This window comes from Poeciliopsis prolifica, unplaced genomic scaffold (genome assembly GCF_027474105.1).
Source record: "Poeciliopsis prolifica strain line A6 unplaced genomic scaffold, Auburn_PproV2 SCAFFOLD005, whole genome shotgun sequence".
Lineage (NCBI taxonomy): Eukaryota > Metazoa > Chordata > Actinopteri > Cyprinodontiformes > Poeciliidae > Poeciliopsis > Poeciliopsis prolifica.
Genome location: NW_026562380.1, coordinates 16,579,483 through 16,603,880, shown reverse-complemented (window position 1 = coordinate 16,603,880; position 24,398 = coordinate 16,579,483). Strand labels below are relative to the sequence as shown.

Sequence of the window (24,398 nt, the reverse complement as noted above, 5' to 3'; positions counted from 1 at the left end):
TCTGGTTAGGTGGGAGGTGAGGCTGGGCCCTCAGATTTCAGCTTTTTTTTTTTTTTCCCCTCCCTTTTCATAACACGTGTGTGTGCGTGTGTGTGTGTGTGTGCGTGTGTGTGTGTGTGTGTGTGCGCGCGTGTGTGTGTGTGTGTGTGTGTCTGTGTGTGTGTGTGTGTGTGTGTGTGTGTGTGTGTGTGTGTGTGTGTGTGTCTGTGTGTGTGTGTGTGTGTGTGTCTGTGTGTGTGTGTGTCTGCTTGGCCTCTGCAGTGCAGTGTGTGCACATCTGTGTGTTGGTGGCAAGCAGACGTCTGGCTGTCCTGATGTGAAACACTGCTGGCCTCCCACGGTCTAGGAGAAGAGACAACCACGAGTGGGACATGTCTCGACAACAAACGCACACCACACAGTTTATGCAGTTGATAAGAAAGTGGTGGTGACTTCTTTAATCTTTTTCTTTTTCTCGTTCTCTCTGTCCAAGCACCCATGATATTCTAACAATGAAGAGAACACGAATAACTAGAAAATGCAGTTTTCAAATTAATATTTTACATGTTAAAGAGAAAAATCTTTTTGGCTCGGTTTCCTTATTCGCACCCAGGCTGGATTCCTGTCAGACTTGTGCAGTCAAGAAATGATCTAAATCGGACCTATCTGCAGCTGGGCTGAAAGATCTCCAGTGACATTCAACAACAGGTCAAAATCAGATTCATAAACAGCTGTCAGTCTGGATAAAAATCCTTTCTAGGCCTTTGAGACTCAAGTCCACAACGAGAGTCTGTATCCACGCAGATGAAACCTTTTCCGAAGTGGCTGGACGAGCAAAATTCATCAGCTTGCGACTGCAGTTAAAACTGTCCAGAGAAGCTGAATTAGAATAATTCTGCAAAAAACAGAGGCAGCTGAAATTTCTCCGACGAGAATCTGCAAAAGAGGGGAATTATCAGTGCGAAGAACAAAATGTAAACCCAAGAGGTGTTTTCCAAAAAGAGAGCGCGCTCGTGGGCCCTTCGGCCAAATCAGCACTTGGTTCTGCTACCCATGAATAATAAGAAGTGCCCAAACACAACAACGTACGTCTGTGATGAGCTCTGATTAGAAATTTGCATTTGACAAATTTCACATGCTTCACACAGGAAAAGCAAGAAGCTACAAGAGCATAAACTAGCAGATTTGCAGCAAAGGCTCTATTTTCCCGCATGATGCACTCAATGATTAGGCAGTTTCAGGCTTAAAATAAAAAGTTTTGAAATACTAAAGACTCACCAAGGCTGTCAGAGAAGGAGATGTTCACTAAATGTTTGTTTTCTTCTGGGTTGATGGATTTTATACAACATTGACATGATGTACAACATTTTTTTCTGCTTTGCCAATATGTCAAATAATTTTTTTTGACATTGTGCCACTTTACACCAAATTTCCCAGTATTTTCTTGACATTTTATGCAACAGATCCACGTCCATGCAGCACGACTGAAAGCCAAGAAACACACCAGTCGATTATATCCAATTACATTCATGTGTTAAAATGACCCAGTAAAAGCCAAGACTTAAGTCCAATTGAAAATTTACATCTGGACTTGATTGATGAGTGTAGTAGAAACAAAATGTCTCCCATCCGTTTTTAATGTCAAATAACATGCCAAAATGACACACTGGACTTCATAAAAATGCTCAGAGAATATGAGCAAAACAAGACATGTTTTGAGTGACCCTTTACGAGTTTATGTCCCTAAAACATCCGTATCCAGAAGGCTTTAAAATGGTCGGCTTGTGTCCTGCGTAGTAATATTTAACGGCTCTTTGTCATCAAGGTTCGAATTTGAGCGAAAATGTAATTATCCAACTAGCAGCAGTAGAAAAGAAATACTGTTCCTGATAAATAAACTTTAAAAGAAAAAAAAAACAACTTAAGTAATTGTTTTTTACTAAAGTAAAATACAATTACTTTTTGTTTTTTATCTGTCACTGAATGAGCTTGATAATTTCCATTCTGAAGATTAATATTTCTTGAAAGCCAAGCCAGCCTGAGAGCTTTACTGTTAAAAGAGACAATCGAAAGGGAAAATGGAAGAAATTAAATGTTTTATTAATGGGGCTACAATCCACTTCAACAGTAAACGGATTAAACTTGATGCTTTTTTATTCTTACTAACCACAGTGGGGTTTTGTTTTTTGGGGGGGTTTCTAGAGCCACCAGCGGATACCGTCTGACTCTTTTAGACCAAAAAGCTTTTCGCAGCGAATTTCCAGAGGTTTCTTCCGCATTGAGCGCCGCATGTTTTTTTCCTTTGTCCACGCTTCAGTTAACGCTACAACAATAAACCTATACAGTGGTGGCTTTGTGGCGACTTTCCAGACATGAAGACCAGACCAACAAACAATTCTGGAACAAGTGAGCACAGCTCGAGAAAATAAATACAAACACAGATTCCCTGTTTTATGCCGAGTAAAAACGCACTGGTGCATTTCTACTTGGTTGAAAAAAACAATCATTTAATGTCAATGGCTTCTCTTTGTTTTCATTTATAAGGCTCTTTTGGTTGACTACTTGCTTTTACTTTATTTGTTTTTTTTTATGTAGCTTTTGCTTCTCTTAGAAATTAAAACACCTGCGACTAAACTAAATTAATCAACTAATCGTAAGTTAAATTAAAATGAGCTTGATCATTTCCATTCTGAAGATTAATATTTCTTGAAAGCCAATTTCACTGGAGACTTAATAATCCATTTTATTTCAGGTTTTGGGGAAATTTTGTGGTTTTTATTTTTTTTGTTATTCATAGTTTTTGTGTTTTATTTTGGATATTTAAAATGTTATTTAAGTGTCCTTTGCAAATTTAAAGTATATTACTCTTTCAGAGGGCGAACATGCATTCCTCTGCCATTATCTTTATATTATCTTTATATTACATGTGACAATATTATGGTTTATTGCGATCATTTCAGGGTCAACATTAAAACGTGAACATTAAAACGTGAACATTAAAACGTTCCAGCTATCGCTTCATTCGCTCTACATCTATCAATCGTCATTTAGCATAAAAAAAATAAGTAAAAACAATTTAGATTTACTATTTGCCTTGGAAATTTTCAACTCAAGGAAGTGCCGTCATTAAGACGCTTGTTTCAAAGAGCATTTGTGTTTGTGGCACTGTGAACACTCTCACAGCCAGAGAATATTTCTTTAAAAATCGTCATTTTTATTGTTTTCACAATAAAATTCAAAGTCCGTAACACTCATCACAAATCAGTAAGACCTGACTTGGATGAGGTATCTTCCACGCCCCCATCCAAAGTCGCCGCAAAGCCACCGCTGTTTAGGTTGTCGTGTTTTCATTTCACGCGAAGCAGAGACTGAGGGAATGATATGTTGCTTTTAAGGCGGAAGAAATCTCCCCTGGAAACCCAGCACTTAAGCTTGGGACTGACTCACTCGCTGCTGCGGTCAAAAGCTGCAACTGATTCAGACTTTGTCTTCTTCTCACATTGCACCTAAAACCCACGGAGAGTTCCCCAAAGGCTTGGGTGGATGTGCAGCAGCAAAAACTGCTTTATTTTTACATTCCCTTTTTTTAGTAGGGTTTTGATCAGAGGTTTGCATCCAGGCACATGAATATAATCAATGTTGGGTCTTTACTGATAGATTTGGACCGTTCCGGCTGCAGGAGGGAATAAATATGCAGCAGACATCTTATGTTTGTTCATTTATAAAATAAGTAGTTGGTGCACGTGTTTGAATTTATTAGGCATACGTGTGCCAATAAATCGCACTTGCAATTTGACCGCTCTTCTTGGTTAGTCTTCAGCGGCCGAAAAAGTGGGATTTTTGATTCTGTAAAACAGTTTTGAGTGCCGCTAATGCACCACAGCCATCGACCGCTTACGGGGCAGCACATTTACGCTCACCTGTGTCGAATGCTGTCGTTTGCAACCAACCAGAACCAAACACTCGTTTGGATGCTAGCTTTATGTCGAAGCGAACCTGTGTGGTCAATAGAAGACAAATCGTGAGGTATTTGGACAAAATGGCAGAAAAAAGTTCAAGGAGACTTAGGAACGCTGCACCAAGAGCGCACGGTGGTGGCAGCATCATTCTGTAGCAACTCCTGTCTCCAAATGTTTGTACTTTATCTTAATGCAACAGCAAGACTGTTGGGACGAAACGTGGACGTCCTGGATGCTTCCACAGCTCTGTCCAAATCAAAGCTGGTTTTGGACAGAATAGTTGGTAAGCAACTGGAATGGTGTTTTCAAAGCCCTCACCTATTTGCTTTGAAACATTGGGTTTTTAAACCGGCTTCCTAAATGGAAATCAACTAATTTCAATAAAAGTTTGACCAAAGGAGTGGTCAAACATCCAGGAACATTTATGCTGTTGAGGAATATAACTCGCTGTGGGATTTTTGTATTTTTTCTTTTCACAACAGTCAAACTTGATTCCTAAACCGTGCAAGACGTTTTCTTCACAGTGGAGGCTCTTAATTCAAAAATAAACATAATCCTCTGCAAAAAAGGAAAAAGTGCACCAGCGTAGAAATTCAGAATTGCGACTGAGATTCAGTGAACTTTATATGACGCAAAGATGGGTGGAGGGTTGTTGCTCCAAATGTCTCTTCATAAAAGCCAAACAATGAAGCCTCAGAGTTCTTAAGTTCAGTTTTCATCTAAAGTGGCCGATGTGGTTGTTTTAGTGGTTACAGTTCGCAGAGCTGTGAGTCCATCGGTTTGTCTGTTGCCACTTAAGGGACAGAAACACATTTTTTACTCTTTAGTCGACGACGAGTTGCATCAGTTGCAGAAAACGCACGCTCCAGCTTGAGCTGGGAGTAGCTGAGGACGAACTGATCGGGGTAAATGTCAAACGTCGTCTTTGTTTTCCTTCAGCAGGGAACGTCAAGGATTTGGTTGCGTTGATGCTGTTGAATTGCACACAGTTTTAAACTCCGAGGACTGCTGCTATTGCAAACATCTCCCACGCGGTTTCCTGTCTCACCTGCTCATAGCAACACAAAGTGAGTTCAGATTTCAGTCTGAAAGTCTCTTGAACAAGCAGCTGATAACTATTTTCAAAACATTTGCTGTGTGTCTGATTCTCAATTTCTCCAGCAGCCGGTGGAGTTCATGTTCCTGGATGATTATATACTTGTCAGCAAACTTTCAAAGACAAAAGAAGAAAAAAAATAACAAAATAAACAAACTGACTGAAATCACACTTTAGGCTTATCTGAAGAGAGTTTCATTGAAAGTCTCTGTTTTAATTCCTTTCTCTGTGAGTTAGAGAGATTTTTATCAGAGCCGATGAATAAAGGAACGGCGCGGTTCTCGTCGAGGCTCCTCTCACTGCTCCCTTTTGCAGGCTTGAGGTCTGCAAAAAGCTGGAGAGACAAGTGGCAAAGCGGCCACTAATGGCCCAACACATTACTGGCAGTCTGCAAATTTCCCCTCGAAATTCGCAGATTATTTACTCGCCCGGCGTCGGGCGACTCGCGGCTAAGAGGGAGCGCCGCCTGGAACGGGAATCCGTCACAGATCGGCCGTTTCTGACAAATCAGCGGGCGGGAGGGCCAGACGCTCAGAGCGTTCCGCAAACACGAACATTTCATCAGCTTTTAAGGTGAACCAACACTTTTTTTTCTTTTTTTTTACACCGTCTTCTGAAAAACAAAACTGAAAAAAGGTTTGTGGGTTTCAGTGAAGGCTTTACTATTTAAGGAGAGGTGTTTGGCGGGAGGCAGAGATGCTGCCAGCAGATGTTTAACATTTTCTCTCCGGGTGCCCACACACTCTTCTCACCTGACTTCCAAACACCTCCTCTGACTTATCTGCTTCATTTTCTGTCCTTTTCATCTCTCTCGCTTGCCTCCTCTGCACCTTTTCAAGTCGAAGCCGCCATTTAAAGGTTTCTTATCTGGCGGCGACAACACCTAGCTCTTCTGATAGTATTTTAAATGTAGCCTCTGGCTTCAAATGTCATTTTAAAAAATATATAAAAATGACAATGTGAAGAATTTAACAAATCAGGACTGACTGACATTTAGATCATAATCACATTCCCAGCAAGCGTACAGTTTGTGCACACTGCATTGCAGTGTCACACCCGTACAATTTTTCACAACTTCAATGCATTTTCTAAGGATTTTAATGCGACAGTCAAAAGCAAAGGTTTGCATACTGGTGAAATGGAAAAAAACAAGATTTCATGTGGGGGGTTGTTTTTTTTTTCATTTTGACTAAAGTGTTTCACTAAAATATTAAAGTGTTGCGCAAAATTTATATAAGTGTCTTCATTCTGACACCCTGAAATAAAATACAAGACTAGAAACCAATCGCCTCCAGAATTAACATATTTAGTACAGAGAGTTTTCCATCTATTTCAAGTGACAGAGGAACATAGATCAACGAAAGCAGCCAAGAACGCTGGAGGAACAACAACTTGCCACTCACTCCACATGTCTGTCCTTGATGGAGGAGCGGCAAGGAAAAGAAACGTTGTTGAAAGAAACCCATCTCCGTGGTAAGACATGGCAGCGGCAGCATCATGTTCTGGAGAGGCGTTCTTCAACTGGGAAGGCCGTGACACTTTACACAAAAGATTAATAAAGTTAAATCAGGTTCAATTCCATGTTATATTTTTGCAAAAAAAATGTTAAAAAATATTTTTTTTCCCACAGTCATGGCACAAATCCTTAATCTGACCTGACAACAAATCCAGATGTGTAAATCTGGCTGAGTCATATCCCAAAAGATTTGCTAATTTTCCGCGGCAAAAGGTGATTCTGGAACCGACAGAGACGCAGAAAAGACAAAAAAAAAAACACACAATTTAACACCTCTCTAATTTTGAACAACTTAGAGTCGATCTGTCAATTAAAAATCCCGGCATCATTGAGATATGTTTGCGAACACGACAACATCTGGAAGGTGTAAAGGGTGCTGTGGATGACAACAATTGTCCCTCAGGTTTTCACAGAGTGACTGTGCTTTGCTATATTGTGTGTACAAGTAAATGTGGAAAGACTAAATCGTCTGCAACTGCGAAACAAATCAGCTTATGAACCGAATTATTCTCTTAGGTAGAGCCACGTTTCTGCATATTTTTAAACTCTGGCAGATACAGAAATAAAAATAAATAAATCCCCATGTGCTGTACACACTATTTACACACTATTTACAGCTGCGTGCAATATTCAAATGAGGGTTTTTTTATAAACTGATGTTCAAAGGTCACACTCCTCTTCTGTAAATGCCAAGCTCACGACATGTGGAACATCAGGAAATGCAACTAAACTGCAAAAAGGAAAGTGACATTTCTGTCACAAGAGTCGAGCCAGGTGGTTAATATTTTACTCAGTTCATTGCATGACTGGTGAAGAGGTCTGCTTTAAAAAATATGCACATTTATGAACTGCAAAATAATCCGCCTTCATTAATGGATCTCGGATGGACAAACAGGCTAAAGGCGGCTGTTTGTGTCAGCGGTACATTTATGGGTCAAAATGTCCCTTTAGTGATTCTAAAAATCACCTAACCTGAAAAAGAAAGCTAAAAACATTTAATTCAATTTCAGACTTTTGAAATCGGGGTCGCTCTCAAAGCCTGCGTGCCTTTTCAAAGGTCTCTGCAGCTGGAAGAGGCAATCCGGCGAATAAAATGCAGCTGTTGTCCATTGAGTTTAATGTGTGACACTTAATTATTGGTCGTAACTTGTTTACTTCAGTTGAATAAAACAAAGATTTCCTCACACACCAAATAAATAGCTTTCACCAATCAAAAAGGTCGAAAAAGGTCAACTCATTTGCTCGCAGATTTGTTCTCCGGTGGTTAAACGGTGATTCAGATTTAATCATGAATGTAAGCTCAGCAATTTTTTTATTATTTTTTTTAGATAAAATGGCATAAACCCAGCGCCAACTTACTGACTTTAGATCAAAATATTATCGTCGTCCTATAGCTTCATATTCAAAAACTTTCACCAAAGTAGACATGGACTGCGAACATTTAGGTAACGATCCCCAAGTCCAAAAGTTATTATTGAGATCAGATTTTTTTTTCCTAGAGTGGCTATTAGCGTGATTTTAATCCAACCATCATCATAATCCAGAGTGAATAGTCTAGCACACGCACGGACAAGTGCAGCACTTTTCAAAAAAAACTATGACTATCTACACAAACAGTATCTGCTGTAATATTTACCTATGTTGTGATATTTTTAGTAACAGGAAGCCAGTAGCCTATAGTGCGGGTAAAGAGACACAGCTGAAACAATGAATGCATGCTTTTAGGCAACGGAGGCGCAAACGCAACATCTGCCATGCTTGTCTCGTCCGTTGTTTGCAACTTCCTGCCTCCGCCGGCGCAAAAAAGGTAAAACCGTCACAAGTGAGGCGACGTGACCCATAAGACCGAGGCTTCTCTGGAAAACATCTGTTTAGAGCATGTGTGAAGATGACAAGGACATGGCACGAAAAACAAATCTGACGTGATACGACTCAGGCAAAAAAGAAAAAGTATCAGTTGAGAATGACAGACGGGGAAGATAAAGAGGATTGAAAGGATTTTTCTTCCTGCAGTGAGAACGCAGGTTGATTCTGATTGAGCTGAAACAAGAGTAAGACGTTATCAGAGAGCTGGAAGAGAATATAATGTAGCAAAGCTGCTCTGTTTGTCACAGAACCTGAAGAATAAAGAACCTGGCAAACTCCAGAGTGAGGTGAGGGTCTCCTTATCATACAGGGAACGCGCACGCACACACACACACACACACACACACCCACACACACACACACACACACACACACACACACACACACACACACACACACACATGCACAGAGAGAGAGACTGGTGTTTGAATCATAAGCTCTTCTGATTGCTAATAAAAAGTCATTAAAGCTGAATACTTTGAACAGCCATCTGGGACGCTGATTGTGTACAAAGTAACAATAAATCACAGAAGAGCTCGGTGTTCAGCGCGAAAATAAATGAATGATTCACCAGTTTGACTTCAACTGACCACAAATCAGCGGAGAAACGCCGAGTTAGACAACCGAATTGGTGAGGGGAGACATCATCCCGTGACCCTGAAGTCGTGATTACGGCTCTGACGATGTGCCCACAGGCAAGGCAAAAGGGCTGTCACTGGTGACTCTGGTGTAAAGAACCTCTAGTAGTTAGTACTTTTATTCTGAGATATAATAGATAATAGACATTTTATCTAAATGAAACATGTTGCAGTTCCTTTTGATAATTTGACTGATTTGTTATTGTGAGAACGTCTACATTTTTTAATTTCTGGAGAAAGCAGAAAATCTACATTTTAAATATCCTCATTTCTGCTTAAGGGGAAGCTGAGAGCCAAATTCAAGATTCCTCCAACTCTTGTTTACCTAAATAAATGCAAACATGCTGTTTCTTCTTTGAATCACAATGATAATAGAAAAATAAAGGTAAAATAAAAATAAAAAATAAGAAAAGATTACGCTCATCTTAAAATAGCATCCAGGAACAACTCGTGTCTATTTGGCTAATCGGAGACAGACCGAGTCGTTTGATTAAACCTTTCCGTCTCTGCAGCCAGGCTGGACAATCGTCTCTTTAACTCGTGATCTGGAACCTGCGTGAGTTCTGGTTTCTTAAATAAGAAATTGCTCCGATGTATTCAGAACATCGACAGGCAGTTCCAGAAAATGTTCCAGAAAACGCAAAACAATCTGCAAACACACCTCAGTGTTGTCCTGGTGAATAAACCCGACAGCTCAACGGCCTCACTGAAGATAATTTGAACTTCAAATTTAAATAGATAAACCAGCTCCCTTCCTTACGCTCTTTGTAAAATGTTTGAGGAATTCACCTCAAATCGGGTTTTTAAAAACGAACTGGCACATCTTGTATTTACTTATCAGAACAATTAAAAGCTTAAACGTGAATCAATAGAGGCGAGGCGTAAAACATGACAACAGATTTATCACATCAGTCAAGGTGACCCATTTAGTTCCTCCGGCCTCCATCCAGTCGGTAAACATTATTATGAGACGTCCAAATGAAAGAGCGTGCTGATGGATACACAGCTGAATGTGTGTGTGTGTGTGTGAGAAAGAGAAAAATAAAAGAGAGCGATAGAGAGAGGTGAATAGGTGTGGGAGTGTTTACCTGCGTGAGACTGGATGAGGGTGGCAGCAGCTCTGGGTGTGTCCTCTAAGCGGGACGGGGTGAGTCAGAGCGGTAACAATATCTCATTTCCTTAAAGCTGGCCCTGCTTCGCAGCAGGAACCCTCCCCTGGTTGCCTAATGGTGTCCAAGACGACACAAACATCAGGTTGAAATTTTTAACCACTCAATAACAAGTTAATTATTTTTTTTAAAAAATGTAAAATAAAAAGGTTGCGTGCATGCTTTATGTGAAACAAACTTGAACGTTACAGAGATAACCCTGGTGATTTTAGGACTTCATTTTTTTCCAGACAGACGTAAACAATGAGACAGAGAAGTGTGTGTTTGGAATAAAGCTATTGATCCAACAACGCCTCACATGGAGGCTTTACATAACCCTCATAAAAAAAAGATAAATAAATAAATTACATTAAAAAAAAAGTCCCACATATCTGACAGGAGCATTGTTTAAAAACCTGAACGGAGAGAAGAGACATTTTGTGTGAAGCTTGAATTTTGAATCTTGATAAAACACTTAGTTTTCCTATCCCAGTGGTCAGCAACCTTTAAAAACACATTCCAGCCATTTTCATTCCTGTCAAATGAAATCTTTAAAGAGCCACATAGATTACTGATAAGCATTGTTTTTTTATTATTCAGCACATCTTTTACTGCCTGAGTCATTTAATTGTTTATATAATGTTTGCAATTCATCCATCATGTAGAGTTTGTGCCTGCAGCGATTTTTCTCTTATCCTCGGCTCTGTGAATCATGGCAATAAATAGAAGCCCCGCTGATGGACTTCAGATGTTCGTGGAGCAATTATGTCCAGGAAAAAATAAAATAAAATTTAAAAAAAACGGGGAAGGATAAAGGACTGGATGCGTTCAAATCTCAGGGGAAAAAAAGAAAAAGAAAAAATCACGAGGCGTCCGTGGAAACTTTTACAACATGTTAGATGCAGAAGATAAAGGAAAGGAAAAGGGTGAATAAATATGCACTATGCACAGATGAAGCTCCACTGTTTTCCAGTGAAGTGCCGCCACTTTCTCTGCTCTGATCCAACATGTGTGTTCATGCGCTCGGTGATTTTTATTTTTTATAATGCAAACAATTGTACGCATATTACGCGTGGGGTGTTTATATATATATATGGACACAGAGTGTTTGTTTCCGTTTGATTGTCTGTAAAAAACAGAGCAGTCATCCAGTGTTGTTAGTTTCATTCTTACTTCATCCTAAAAAGCTAAATGTAAAAAATAATAACAGAGGATGATACAGTGCCAAATTCCCAAATTATTCATCTTTCATGTTTTTATTTATTTATTTTAATTTTATTTTTTTAATATCTATATATCACTGAGAATAGTTTTGCTCTTATTTAAATGTGAAGTTTGATCTGGATTTATGCCCTGCAAAGACAAACTTTTTGAATTTTTGATCATTTCAAGTGTACTAATATTGTTGTGCACTTGAAATGAGACAAAACTAACATGTAAGTTTCGAGCATGAGCTCGTTTTAAGTCAATAATTGCTTAACATTTTTTTTTAAAAAAAGAAGAAAATAAAAGTAGTCCCACTGGCAAATAATTTCAATTATATAAAAAAAGACATTTTTCCCATGTCATAATGCTCACTCATTAATACTAGGAAATTATTGAACTGGCTCCAGTTTTTATTTTTTATTTTTATCTTTTTCTGAAAAGTTACCTGTAAGTTGTTTTGTCTCATTTGAAGAAACTCGAGCAAAAACACCGTGTAAGGTTTGGTGTTTTCACCCTGGATCACTCTGACTCATTCACATGTGCAAGACTGAACGCAACAAGCTGATATTGAGGACTACTTAAAAAAAAAAAAAAAAAAAAAAACACCGAATATGAAAGAATAAAATAAAATAAAAATAAAAAACAATGAATTAATCAATCTCGGGATCAGATTCTGACAATCTGCAGCAAAAACAGAACCAGAAGAGTCCCACTTTGACAAAGAAAAACAAAACAAGAAAGAAAGAAAAAACGCGCAATTAACACAGAGCAACTCATAACCACAACAACAACGCAGCTCTGCTTTGATGTCCACGGCTCTCCTCTGGAGGGGAGCCGTCATTTCCCCCCTGATAAGGCAAATCGCGTTTGTATGAAAGTATCAGACTTATTGTGCAGTTTCATTTGACGCAGCCGCCAATTTCAGCATGAAGCCGAGAGTCATTTCTTTTTTCTTTTCTTTTTTTTTTGTCAGAGGAAGGAGTTTAAGGGGAGGAAGGGCTGAATGCAGGCAGAGCTGAGTTTATCCAAATTAACACCGTGCAAACCAATAAACTAATTACATCGCGGAGGCGGAAAACTAATTAATTCAGACTTTTTGTTTGTTTGTTTTTTTTTCTTTGCTTTTCTTTTCTTTTAGGATTAAACTGCGCAGACTGTGTCTGACTTGAAAGGAGCTCATCAGCGGCTGCAATGAAATGCGAAGGCCTGAAACGTGAACGGCGAAAACACAGAACACGGCCTTCGCAGAGGAGTCTCCTCTAATGCCAGCGACTGAAGACTTTTTACGTTTCCTTCTTTCGACAGAGTGGACAGGACAATTTCAAAATGAGATTCCCTTTTTAAAGAAAGAGAGAGAGAAAAAATAAGCCAAATTATTCAATAAATTAGTCGTGTTTTTTTTCACACACACAAACACACAGAGGCTGAAAAATGCACGTAAACGCCTCATAACTATGTTTGTTCAGCTGCAATGCCAAGGATATGATTTAAGTGGCACAAATTCAAGGAACCCAAAGTACATGCACTTCTGTTTAAATATTGTTTATGCTGCATTATAAGCAGGGATGCATGTACTCAAACTAATTTGATGTAAAACCACACATCAAATTTGTTTCCCCTTCATGCAGGTTTGAAAGCTCATCTTACATTTGGACTGAAATATTTTTCACATTGTTAAATCAAAAGATTTATATTCTTGACATCTATTTCAACATCTTCGTCCTGCATTTATTGGACAAAATAAAATTAAATTAACTGCAATCAAAAGAAAGAGGACGACCGAGCAGAGAGAAGCATTCTGAAAGAGATTTTGATTGTTTTCGTGTTTGGTGTAGTTTGACAACGTCTGGTTCTCAGATGAAGCAGAGTGGGAGCTCCTCAGACTCAAATAAAAGCAACACACACACACACACACACACGCAGACACACACACACACACACACAAACAGTGCAACACCTACACACTTCTCAGCTGCTCCAATTCAACCTTTAGCATTTCTAATATCCAGTTTGTGCTGAGTTAAAGCGAGACAAAGCAGTGGGGTGAATATGAACGTCCTGGAGACCGCAAGTGACTCAGAAGCATAAACACACACACACACACAGTCACAAGAAGCAAAAGAAGAAGAAAAAGATGTGAAACTTTATATATTCTGAGTTCAAAGAAAATGAAATTCGAAGACTGCAGTAGATGATCGCTTGTTTAGGCTTGTTTACGTCTGTTTTGGGATTTTCCTGCCCCAATTCTTGCTGTCAGAGGCCTGACTCAGGTAAACCAGACCGATTTCTTCCAGGCTTTCCCTCCCATCCGATCGCTGTCGACGTTTTAAACGCTTACACTGAAGAGGACACCACAATGTAAGGACAAAATAAAATCTTTTCAAATGTATTTCACTTTGAATTCACAGTTTCTTCTTCATCTCAAGGAATATCACACAAATAAACGGGATAAGGAAAATGTCTTCTATTTAGTCAAACAGGATGTTGCAAATGTTAGTTTATTGAATTTGTAGGAAATTCCTGCTTGTGTGAAACTGAATTTCCCTGCATGTGCAGGTGTGTGTGTGTGTGTGTGTGTGTGTGTGTGTGTGTGTGTGTGTGTGTGTGTGTGTGTGTGTGTGTGTGTGTGTGTGTGAGAAAGAGAAAGAGAGAGAGGGAGGGAGTGTGTGTGACAACGAGAGAAGGAAAAACAACCCCAAAATGTCAAATGTCTGCCTGCTCATCACACAGGAAGCTTATCAAGCTGTGACATTTTGATTATCTGCTCTGGTTGTTTATGTTGTTTACACAGGATGCAGCCAGCGGGACGCTCCTCCTGACCCCCGATTATCATTTGATCTGTTATTAAAATCACCGCATGTTTGTCATTAAAAACAAACAAACAAACAAAACCAAAATGTGGCTGCGGGTAAAATTAGAGCTCATTTATATGAAAGTGAGTCAAATTTCAAAAAGCGTTTTTTGGTTATTGTTATCTTTTTATAAGTAGCCTGTTTTTTTCTGTTTGTTGTGTTTTTTTGTTTTTTTTTTTACAATCCTCATTTGAAGAAGTCCTTTCCTTTGAGAAACAAAAACAACAACAACAACAAAAAAAAAACGCAGCGTCACTTCAGGATGAAAGGAGCGCACTTTTGTTGCGCTCATATCTCCGAAAAGAATAAGCGCAAAGGAGTCGAGCTGATAAAGACCCGACAAGTGACGAGACATTTAATCAGGTTTCACTTCACAGCAGAGACTTTGCTTCTGTCTCTGATGCGTTCACGGACAGCCTCTCCTTCCCGACGGGATTTGGAGGTTTGAAAGGCCGTCGGATTTCCTGCATGGACAACATAAACGCCGCACGCGTCTCTCCACTTCGTGTGATTTTAAAAGAAGGATTTCGCTTTTTATTTATTTATTTTGTTTGTTTGTTTGTTTGTTTGTTTGTTTGTTTTTCTGCATTTTGGTGACGCAGACAGACTTTCACAAAGCAATTTGGGGGGAAGGAGGTGAAATCCCGTTTGAGGAAACAGAATATTTATCAATTTATTTATTTATGCTTGTTTGAAAATATTCAAACCTCCAGAGTTACAATCCTTCCCAGTTAAATATATCTCCACGCGTAACTATTAATAATAAAAACATCATTTTAAGACATTCTCACTCAAGCCGAGAAACTTAAAAAAAAAAAAACATAAAAAAAACTATCAGTATGGACATTTCTTTCTGCGTGTACACGTGCAATTCTTCTTCTACACTTTTCTATTCTTAGAAAAGTGTAGATAACATAAAGGTTATTTTCGTGGTTTATATAGTCGCTTGAATCCACCTGGGATTCGTTTATTCATCTCTGCTCCGATTGGGGGGATTTTTTTCCCGATTTGAAATTCGTAAAACAAACTATTATTTACAGACCACAGGGCGAGTGTTGCTAGGAATTATTTTTTAATATTTCAATTTATAAAAGACAAAAAAAAAAACATCTTCGGGTGTGAAATACTTTTTCTTTCTCCATGTTGACTTAAAACAGTTGATTAAATGTAAAAAATAAAAATAAAACAAAATAACAACAACCGCAAGTAATTATTATAAAAATAGTAAAAATAATAAAAAAAGAACATTTAGAAAATATATAGAAAACACGGCCGTGTATTTTAGTGAACAGTATCCGGAGATGGGGAGCATGCAGCAGCTGCATGGACGGGTTCAGTGAGCTCACATCGATTTGGACACATTTTCCCCACAATAACAATCATTTTAAAAAATGAGCCTAAGCCGATTGCCAAACTGATTTCAGTGATCCAGATCAAGACAAAGTGGTTCAATTTTACAATTGATGTACGCTTTGGATCGGAACTCGACACGAAAAGCCTTCAAGAAAGAGACGCTGCAGTTTGGGTGAGGGAAGCATGTTTTGGTGTTGGGTGGGAAGGAGTCGCCCTCTAGTGGCTGAAATCATTTTTTGGGCTCATCTGCCTGCTTTTGTTCTTTCCCTGAGTCAGCTCCTCTTTGAGTTTCTCGGTCTTTGTGAAGCAGTTTGATGTTTCTCAAAGAGTTACCACGACAAACGTGTTACTGTAAGTCACCCAAATGTGGCAGCGATTACTTCAGCGGACCCTGCAGAGTGAGCTGCCACCTGCCCTCCTTCTCCTTCCCCCCCCCCATCACAGGTCAGCGCTCCTGGTGACACATGATGACTGCCATGAAGTGGAAACAGTCAGACTGTGCCAGAGTTTCCTGGAAACCCCAAAGACTTCTGCGCGAGCAACGAAAACACAGCCAGGCTTTCTCTTCTGTCAGAGCAACAATGGCATCACAACACGAACTCTTTGTTCCGGCAACAGTCGGCGAAGAGGCCCACATTCAACAAATTGGACTATTTTCTGCACGACTGTCCTGCTGGAGGAGAGAATGCAAAGTGCCTTCATTGAGGCCGGCGATGCTCCGGATTTCTCCAGCAAAATCCAAAAGAAATACGACATCACTGGCGCTGCGAAAACATTTTGGGCCGGATGCGGCCCGTGGATTACCCGGGGGCAGAAGCACCAACTCTAAATCCTGCACAGAGTTTTATTTAAGTTGGTCTAATCTTGAAATATTGACTCTTAAAAACCCACAAAATCTTGACATTTATTATGATTTAAAAAAAATAAAAATAAAAATAACCTAATGACCTGTAAGGTTATGTTGTCAATGATCTATTAACCAAAAATCATGTTAGAACATCCAACATTTACACCTACCAAAAATTAGTGCTTCTTATTTTTTTATTTAAACGCATTTAAATTGTGAAACCAGAGGACAAAGAAAAAAAAATAAAGATGGCTTACAATAAATACATGAACAAATTAGTTTTGAAACTCATCCATGTTAATGCATAAGTAGATCTACTGATGTTAGTGAATGCACTCTTTAGGTTTGTGAATGCGAACCAAACCTGTCAACATTTGTTATTAGATTATTTTAAATTTTTTGTGTGTGTCTGAATGGCTTGATCATGTAGGAATGTAGGAATAAATAATTAATTATCCCAATATACCCAGTTTCCGGCCGAGTCATTTTTACTGCACAAACACAAGCGGGAGGGAGGGCCGGAGTCAGCAGTTCCCATGGCAATAATTCCCAGAACGAAGTCCAGAGTTTCCCGAAACCCTCCCCTCTCCACGGCTTTGTTCTGCAGGTCGGGGACGTCTGAGGAAGGAGCCGGCAGCATGTCACCGAGAACGCAAAGCAGGTGGCAAGAGACGCAGAGCTGAAACCGTGTGGTTAGAACGAGGAGAGCAGAGGAGGATTTCAGAAGCTGTAAAGATTTTATTTCTTGTGCTTCGTACCAAGAAACGTGTAAGATATTTACAAAAGAGATTTACAGGAAACAGAGAAACAAAACTGAGACTTTTTTTTTTTTTTTGCAGAGCTGTAGGGTTTTTGCTCTATGACCTTCAAGAAAGTGATTTGTCCCCACCATCTTTCCCACAAAATCCTTTCTAATGGCTTTGACGGTATGTTACGCATTGCTAGCTACTCACTGTGGTCTGACTATTATTTCGATAAAATGACCACTCAAATTTAGTTCACACAGAACTTAAGTATTTTGGAGTGCTTTGGGGACAATTTTATCTGACGTTGATTGCATCTGTGAGGACATAATAAGTAAAGTGCTGCATAGATTTACTAATATCCTCAGTTGATATTGATTAATCTCCTAACATATTAGCAGAAGACTTAAAAATGTAGTAAAAACTCATCCTATAATTTAGGTACATTTATTCAGTAGGAGTAAAATAAATTCTACAAAAATTGCTGTTGCCATGATTGCCTAACAATCCCTTTAAAACAAATATAGAGCCAGTATTGGTTATTTTAACAGGAGGATTATCCAAATCATATGGCCAAATCAGCAATTGTTGATAATCCTACAGACCTAAATCCTGTAGGAAATCTGTCAGGTGAGCCGAGGGGATTACGGCATAAGAGAGGAAGCCTGAAACTGAATGAGCCTCCAGAACAGTCAAAGATCTCAAACTCGGCCAAAGACGGTACGGAAGACAAAATGCTGTCCTAATTGTAAAAATATTTTGTAGCACAAAGTACTGATTTATTTAGAAAGAGTGTTTATGCAAATTAAACTAGACACACACACGTTTTGAAGCTTTTTAAACATCATCCTTCAAATTCACCTGCGGCTTAATGCCAATCAAAACTAAACAGCAGCTTAGCAATGCCCTCAAACCAGAAAGTACTTTTATTTATTAGAAATGCCATAATAAACGTTGATACACCTCTAATCTAGGAATCTGAGCTAAAAACATTCAGAATGTATTATGTTAAAATGCAGACTGATTCTCTGTAAAGAAATTTAATAAAGATGTTAGTAGATGCATGCTGGGAAATGAAAGAAAAGAAGCGCTGAGGCCACTAGAGGCTGACAGCCCTCCCTGTGACTGCTTCTGCGTTTCACACAAGAGCCACATGTTTTAGGCTGAACGTGGCAGCGAGGCGATCAAAAGGCTCGGCCCAGCAATTTTATCCTCGCCGTAAGCATGTTTCACAAAAGCAGCTTGAACCCTGCAACCTCTATATATCACAAACAGAGTCAGGAAATTAGCTCTGCAGCAGCAGGACATTAGTCATTTCGTAAGAGAGTGAGCTAAAAGAGTTCGATAAACAAGAACGCCTCAGTCAGAAAATGAGACAGCGACCCGAAGAATATGAGCTTCTGAAAACCCGTTCGTCATTTGGGCCTCCTGTTATAAGCCGTAGCAACACAGGCAGAGTGATGTCTCCAGGCGCTCTTTGTCATTTACTGTATCTGGCAGCGTAACCGGTGATGAGTAAAGGTGCAACAGGAGCACACACACCCACGGACGCCCACACGCTGCTGACCTACTACCGTTTTCACCTTGACGAGGCAACTTCTGACATTTGTTGATCTCAAACCTGACTCATGGGAACGCACGCGCTGCAATCCAGAAGGGGTCTGAATGGCTTACAGTCATTTGAGGAAATGATTCTCACATCACACAGGCACATTTGTTGATGCTTAGCTGAGATCCAATATGATGAGAAAATAGATGTAATTGTTTTGATAAATGTTATTTCTATAATATATATCTATATCTATATAATATATTTCTATAGCTATTATATAGATATATATATAATATGATGATTAAATTTCACCAAAGTCCATGTAGGTGTGACAGCTCGACCCCGTGTCTACTTGACATTACTGACTCATGAATTTCTAAAATGAAAAGGCTTTTTAAGGACACCATCATGGTTTCGTGTTCTGACGAATCAAAACCGGCTTGATTCAAACCAGTACTAAACTTACACATACTGACACTGGGAGATAAACACATTTACGACACACACATATTGTTGTGACCGGAGCTGAAGGAGGAGGACGGGTCACACTTAGGTATGGTTCAATTCTCAGTGTTTGGGGCAATTAGAGAAATTCAAAGTGTTGCAACTCTGATGTGTCATATACACTACCTGTATACGCCACTGCAACAAAACGATTTGTGCAGCGCAATTGTCGAAGCAAAGACCTAATTCCGCACTTTGCTACACTATGCAGACTTTCTGTCTGCGCTGATGAAAACTTGCTCGTTTTCCGTTAAATAACTGTCATTCATTTGCAAGTCTGGCTGACTCAGCCTAAAAAAGGGACTCAAATGTTTATTTGTGGTGGTTGAAATTTAAAACATTTGAAAATGTTGTGTGTTCTGCTAACAGCAAAATAATTCCTCGGTTTCACTTCACGTCTTGGTACTTTTTACTTCATGTCAAAGTACTGATCCTCTGCATTAGATCAAACAATAAAGTGTTAAATTAAACCTTGGTGGGATTGTACCATGATTGCCACAGGTTGTGTGAGGAAAATAACCCAAACTGGGTAATTCTGAACCCAACATATTTTAGGGTGTGAGTCCCTGCCTCGATGCAGGAATCTGTAAGGTTTTACCGTCCAACCAAGAGATCTCCTAGACGTGTCAATAATTAGACACCTTAAGATATTTAGGTTTGATCATAAAGTTGATATGACAACATTAACTTCCAATCCTGTTTGATTGTGATTTTGCAGTAAAACAATCACCCTTGGTGTCTCCACAATGAAAGGTGACAGATAAATCAAGTAACTTTTTTTTTTTTCTTGTATTGCATGGGGGTGGGAGAGCATTTCTCTGCCCGGCAACAGAGAGAGCTGAGTCATCTCTGTCACAGCCCTCCCACGCCTCGCCACGCTGCACTACTCTCAGTATCTCTCGGTGTGGAGATGCACAGCTATGGACTTGATACCAAAACTAACATCATCACTTCATCCAGGCCCACAGATGACAAAAACATGCAGTTACCGTAAAGGCTGGTGGGAGGAGGGGGGCCTTGGTGGAACAAGGCTGGCATGGGTGGGTGTGGGTGTGTTTTGTAGCAGTAGTTTGTGCGTGTGTGTGTGTGTCTAAGCCTTTCAAAGATAATTTACAGAAACTGAAAATGAACACTTTCTGTAAATGGATGATCCATTACGAAGGGAGTGTCAGAAGGAATAAAGAGAAAGCGATTAGATATGTTTTTTCTTTGTATTCTTTTGACCAATCTGCAAGCAGAAATATTTTAGACAAATGTGATCTAAAATGCCTTCAAGGCTTCGTTGATGCGCTGTTGTCGTAATGCATTTGTAGAAAGGAACTTGCAGCAATAAAGGAAATATTCAATAATAACAAAAATCAAAATTACATACCCGTAATTTGAAATATTAGGGTTATTTAAAATACCCCTAACATTCTGCAGCCCATTACCCCCACTTTTACCCCCCTTACACTGAGCCAAATTTTGCTGCTCGTCTATTTCAAATTTCTCCGTCATATTGACGTCTGTGCAGTTTGTTTAGCTTGCTCAGCAATTTGCCTTGTAAAGTGTTAAGTGGCGGTTTTGGTTACTTCACTGTGATCTAGGTTTCGATATTTATAGCCCAGCTCAAAACTTGAATAAATAAATTCCTATATTTTTGTAACTATGTTATGCAGCTGTGTTACTTAAAAAATTTCAATCCTGATTATTATTTTTATTTTTTATTTTTTTAAAGGTTCCATACACAGATAACATTTCTAAGAAACTGAAAGGTCAAATAATTGTTTCTCTGTTTAAAGAAACCAAACTGTTTTCCTTTTTTCAGCTTGTGCTCTTTCCAGAAGAAAGATCGTAAATCTCTCAGAGTTTTAATGGAACCATTGTGATTTAAGGCTCTCAAATTATTTTAAATGGAGAATAAATACATATAATTTACCTGCACAATGCTTCTACAGACACTCCCATTAAAAAACTGAACTTATAATGTGCTTAAGACTTGGCAAAACAATAAATATTATAAAATATATAATGATATTAACATTTTGGACTTTCTTTGTGAAAAGCTTATTAAATTAAATGCCTGTTGTCCAAAAGCTTTCCACGATATAACACCACAGACGGCACTGAATTTCCAGCAATTTACTTTCGAAACTGATCGATTTAGTTCTAAATTGATGCAGTCTTTAATGATCATCTTAGCGACCTGACTGGGAGTACCCTGCCTGTCCACTGGATGACCACAGGAGACAGGCACCAATACCCTGTGACTCAGCAAGGAAAATCAGGGAGAGACAGGATTTCATTAAAATCCAATTATTACGCTGTACACAATAAAGCTGACATACAGTGTGCACTGAAGTGGCTGCATATGTCTAATCATAAACTTTGAATCAACAACATGTAGCCTCATTTGAAGCTAGCTGGCCAAGTAGTTTCTGACATTAGCTAAGCGAGCTAATGTTGCAGGAGGCGTCAATTTGTGAGCACTGAAATTTTTCTGAGGAACGATCTGGACTCAACATGAACGTGCTTTGGGGAAAAAAAAATCAAAAACGTTAATATGTGTACCGCGGTTCAGATTTAAAGCACTCTGACTGTTGTTGTTTTAGTTGTATTCAGTCTTGTACTTTAGAACAGAAAGACGGTAAACAAACACTGATCTAATCTTTGAGGAAAGACTGAACCATTGGTAAAATAACCAACCTGGGACCCCAAAATGGCTTGAAATCACTATAGGAACATACTTTACCAACTTTTCTAAGCTAACTTCTCGTTATTGCCACTTGCTGGATTAGAGAGTTAAACTGTATACCAGTCAAACATTAGAGATAGCGTTAGCATTACCTTTGACTGATAGACTGCTTCAGCTAGCCAACAGGAGCAAGAAGTGCTGCACAGCCTTCACTAAGGTAGCTAATACCAACATTGCGCCAAGCTTAAGAAGGCATGTAGTTTCACAATAGTACTTTAGTTTACCCAGAATGAAATGAAAAGACCACCAAGTAGCTGAAATCCTTACAGATCTTTGCAATTTTTGGTTGTGTCAGTCAGGCTTGTTAAGTGATTTGAATGACTACATAAACTATACAGCAGTTAAAGCTAATTGACACTCCAGATAAGCTCCAATAGGGCTGAGAGAGGGTCTGGCCAGATATTGTGATTTTGAATAAAGCAAAGACATACTATCCTTGACATACGTTCAAACATTCATACATTCTTTAATTTTCTTTTCCCCATCAGACAGAATCGCTGACGCAAATCCAGAGTTGTAACTTCCAGGAGCTGATGGGCCAAGATTTTCATACTGATCCATCACTGTGTGCCTGACACATTCTCCCAAAACTATATGAGAGCAAAGAATCTAAAGTCAACTTCAGGCAACTACTTCACCATCTGAACCTGGAGCTTGTGTATGTTTATTATCCTGGTACAGCTTACGGATAAGATGCGCGTCAATACACACTGTGAAACTCTCACCAGCACCACTAAAAGATTCATTTCTGTACATAAATTGCTCCCGAGTTGTACTTCTTTGATCATGTTCTTTTTTTCTTTTCTTCATTGTGAGGACAGCAGCTGCTATATCACCAAGACATCTAACACATACGCTTTCACTTCAGCCCTTCAAGGTGCGGACAGCCCATTACCATATGACTGAGCGACTAAATTTAGAGCAGCCGGTCACAGGACAAGTGGAAAACGGAGCCAGTGACCCTATACCACCAACATGCTAAAAACGATTCCTGTCCCCATCCGTGATAATCTGCAGTCCGAATTTACCTCACTCATGCTATTTTCAGTACTTTGCTACAAGATATTGAATCGTGCTTTTTATTTCACACCATGTTTGCTGAATGAAAATCAATGAGGGCTATCTATTTAAAGAGTGTTTTAAGACTGAAGAGAAACGAATAAGTCTCTAGTAGAGAGTTAAAATCATCAAAGATGAGAAAACGCTTTACATTTTCCGTCCAGATCTTTATTTCTTCCTGCTTTAAGATCTTACGCCGTCGCTCAAGTTATAAACTTCTGTGAAGCCTTTTCATTTGACCTCCTGAAGTAGGAAAACAGCAACAAAACGCTGGAGAGTGCAAACCAGTCATTAAAGTTAAGTTATGGGGCGGGGGGCTCTGCCCACCTCCATTGATTTTCAAACAGAAAACGACCGAAGTAAAGCTCAGCTCGCTTTCACTTACCAGTTTGTCTCCCTTCATCCTCCTCTTCATCAGAAAGTCGCCAGAGAACACTGAGAAGAGAGGAGAAAGGAGGGGAAAAGAAGAGAGAAGGAATGTTTTAATCACTCTGAAGGAAGCCAACCACCTTCCCACTCACATTTCTGAGTATTCACCTCACACAGACACACTGCACAGCTCAACGCACAAAATAAAGAGATGCCTCCAGCAGATCATGAATGACAGCAAGACGGGAAAAAGAGAAACACAGTCGGGGGTTTATAGAGTGAAAGAGTGACAGACAGTAAGACAGAAAATGTAGATCCAGAATAGAAAAGAGGAATGAATAGAATGTAAGAGAGCTGAGCATGATGAAAGGGGGAGGAGAAAAAGAGCGAGAGTGGGGAAAGAAAAACTGAAATGCATGGCTTGGCTGAGTCATCTGTAACCACCACTTCCTTCAGTCTCTTAGAGCGCTACTGATGACTGGCCAACTTCTAAAACAGGCACACGCACACACCAATCATCTCCTGCTTTCAGCTTCACACCACTCAACATCTTTTGTTTTCTAAAAAAAAGATCTCTTATGTGGCCCTACTTCTGCATATAACATCATGGGGAGCATTAGAACGGCATAATCCAACAGGAGGAACAAGGTTTTAATGTTACTGCTTGGAGGTTGTGTTTAATTATGTATTTAGGAGTTAAGATACTTAACTGCAATATACAGGACAGAGAAGTCCTTGAGATTATGGGATGATTATGTGGAAGCCTGGGAAAGCGAGTTATGGGCTGACCCCACTCCAAGCATCAAATCAAGACCATTTCCTTTCCCAGAATCCTCAAGGGGATCGTTTCTAAGTGAAGCATATTCAAAACCTCGCTTAATATGTTCTCAGATGCAGGGGAATCACAGAAAAATAAAAAAAAATGTAGCTTCTTTTCTGAAAAAGTATGTATTTATTCCATCTACCTGGCAGTTAAA

The 24,398-nt window shown here is 39.3% G+C and overlaps 1 long non-coding RNA gene across 3 annotated transcripts in view; it reads right to left on the bottom strand.

The window, feature by feature from the left end:
* LOC129359580 (uncharacterized) overlaps positions 1-24,398 on the bottom strand; it is a 105,765-nt gene that overhangs the window by 58,142 nt on the left and 23,225 nt on the right. For all 3 annotated transcript variants that reach the window (XR_008605925.1, XR_008605927.1, XR_008605926.1), the window contains exon 3: positions 23,438-23,487. This is a non-coding gene — a long non-coding RNA (uncharacterized LOC129359580). The remainder of the gene's footprint in view (positions 1-23,437; positions 23,488-24,398) is intronic.